This window comes from Eumetopias jubatus, unplaced genomic scaffold (genome assembly GCF_037043125.1).
Source record: "Eumetopias jubatus isolate StellerSeaLion01/CBP00866 unplaced genomic scaffold, mEumJub1_p1.0 scaffold_1, whole genome shotgun sequence".
Taxonomy (NCBI): Eukaryota; Metazoa; Chordata; class Mammalia; order Carnivora; family Otariidae; genus Eumetopias; species Eumetopias jubatus.
The window spans coordinates 166,400,445-166,403,150 of NW_028274807.1; positions in this window are offsets into that span (position 1 = coordinate 166,400,445).

Here is a 2,706-nt window from a genome sequence, read left to right on the forward strand (position 1 = left end):
GCCCTACCAAAAGGCCAGAATTTACATCCAGGAGAGGAAAGAAAATGTCCTACCCCAAGGGAGCTAGTTAGTTGGGACCAGAGCAGAGGGGAGCCTGACTGCCTTATATGTTGTGCCACACAAGCTAGGACATTCCCCAGCCTTCAGAGCAGTGCCAGTGGCATTGTGACTATGGTACGGTTGGTCTGAGTTCTGAGCTAAGGACAGCAGTGTGAGGGACAACATGGGTGAGCAGAGGACAGAGGCAGGGAGTAAGTTAAGAGCATTGTAAGAACAGTTACCATTTACCAAGTTCTTCCTCTGTGCCGGGAATTGGGCTAAGCTCTATCTTGATTAGTCCTCACAAAACCCTAGGAAGTAGGCTGTCTGGTTGACTCTGTTCAGGAAGGAGGAAATTGAGGCACAGGGAGGCATTAGGAGCCTTGCCCAAGCCACAAAACTATCAAATGGTGGCACCAGGCATCACCCAAGATCTCCACATGGGACCTGTGTCCTTCACATCTGTCACTGGTACTACTGACAAGTCAGAGGAAAAGGGAACTTTAAAAATACATATTAAGGTGGCATTTAAATTCAGCACATCTTAAAACAGAAGGGTTCTGTATCCAAAAGTTATTTTTAGCATACACTTCATTTGTAGTTGTCCCAGCTCCCATCCTTCAGTTAGGATTGAAAAAGCTGTTGGTTTGGGGGTTTGGTGGGATTTTTTTAATCGTTCCTTCAAAAGATAGATTCCTTCTTTGTTAAATTAACTCCAAAAAAACATTGCTCCTTCCTCTGCCAGCATCCCTCCTGGCAAAGACTTTTTATTAAGGCGTCCCTAACCTATTCTTGAGTCACTGAAATGTAACAATACAGTCATTTAAATGCTAATAAGATGAAACCGAAATGCATAAATCTAATATTATCAGAACCTTCTCCTGGATTCTGAAGGGCTTGCCGCATCACAGCCTAAAGGGACCCCAGAGACCACGTCCAATTCCTTCACTTTCCACATGGGGAAACTGAGGCCCAGGAAGAAAAGGAGCTTCAAGATCATGCAGCTGGAGCTTGGAAAACAGAGAGGGGCTTTTCAGTGGGCTCTGACCCCAATTGACTGTGTGACCCCTGATACATTGTTCAACCTCTCTGGACCCTGGCTATATGCCCTGCACGGGCCGATGTCTCAGTTAGCTCAGGCTGCTATAACAGAATACCATAGAACGGAGTGGCTTAAATGACAGAAATTTGTTTCTCACATGTCTGGGGGCTGGGAAATCCAAGATTGAGGTACTGGCAGATTCAGTTCCTAATGAGAGCCCTCTTCCTGGCTTACAGATGGCTATCCTGCTGTGTCCTCACGTGGCTGAGAAAGATGATTTCTCTCCTGTCTCCTCTGAAGAGCACTAATCCCATTCAGGAGGGCTCCACCCTCATGACCTAAGCCCCTCCCAAAAGCCCCACCTCCTAATACCATCACACTGGGGATGAGGCTTCTACCTATGAATTTGAGGAGACACATTCAGTCCCTACCAGCCTATGTGCCCGCTGTTTCGGGCAGAGATGACTATGCCAAGTTGAGTGCTGGCTTCAAACAAATCTCACCACAACCATGGGAGAGGCGCACTTGCTAGTAACGGGGTGGGAGGGGGGCCAGGCAGAGGTACAGAAGCCAGTGTTCTAGAGTGTCCGTTCCAGGCCTGGAGCCTCACCCAGAGCCCTCACACAGGGGTATCCCTGAGTCCTCACCACAACATGTAAGACAGGTAAATCCACTCCACTTTGCAGACGAGGCCCAGCGAGCCTAGGTGACTTCTCCAAGGTCACACAGCTCATTTAATCTCTCAGCTATAGAGTGGTGGCTCATGTGGTATTTGAGTGAGGCAGCCAGAAAATCAGAGTCTGGTAGGCTTTGGCTAAGGAGAGGACTGCCTGCTCCAGCTTTAGCCTCACACCCATGTCTCATTATACCAACGAGAAACTGGGGAGTGGAGGGTGGGGGGTGTGTCTCAAAGAAAAAAAATGTAACTACTGATTCTGATATCTTTCCAGACCCCAGCAAACCTATAACATCAATGGAATAAGAATCACTACTCCATTTGATAGATGGGGAAACTGAGGTTCAAGGACCTATCTAAAGTCATACCTCCCAGGACAGATGACCCAAGGGCTGATCCATCCATTCACTAAGCACTTATCGAGTGCTTTCTGAATGCCAGGCCCCATACTAGGTACAAAATAGACATGGCTACTGCCCACACAGAGCTCTCGGGCTCCCGAGGAAGGGAGACATGAAGTGGGTCCAAGCAATAAAGTGTGAAGTGCAGGATGATAACCAGAGGCTTCCACAGTTGGGAGCATTTACAGTCCTGGGTGGTCAGAGAAGGCTTCCAAGGAAAGCACACTGCTGAGCAGGACAGGCCATGGTCAGGGTGGGGAAGGTGCAGGTAGTAGAGAGCACTCTATGACAGATATGGGGCAACCACGGAGTTTTCAGTCCATAGTTGTGAATTCTATACAAGCTAGGAGGTCTTCAGTTCTGCCTGCCAGAAGATCATTTGTGTGGCATCCTACAGGTGCTTCTGTGTCAGTGGATTCATACTCTCAAATCAAGCAAATCCCACAGCCAGGTCAAGTACCAAAGTGAACTCTGCAAGTTAGGACCAACCAAAACAGGGGTGGTCTCATGCATGCAGGTCTCATGCATGCATGGGAGGCAGGAGCAGG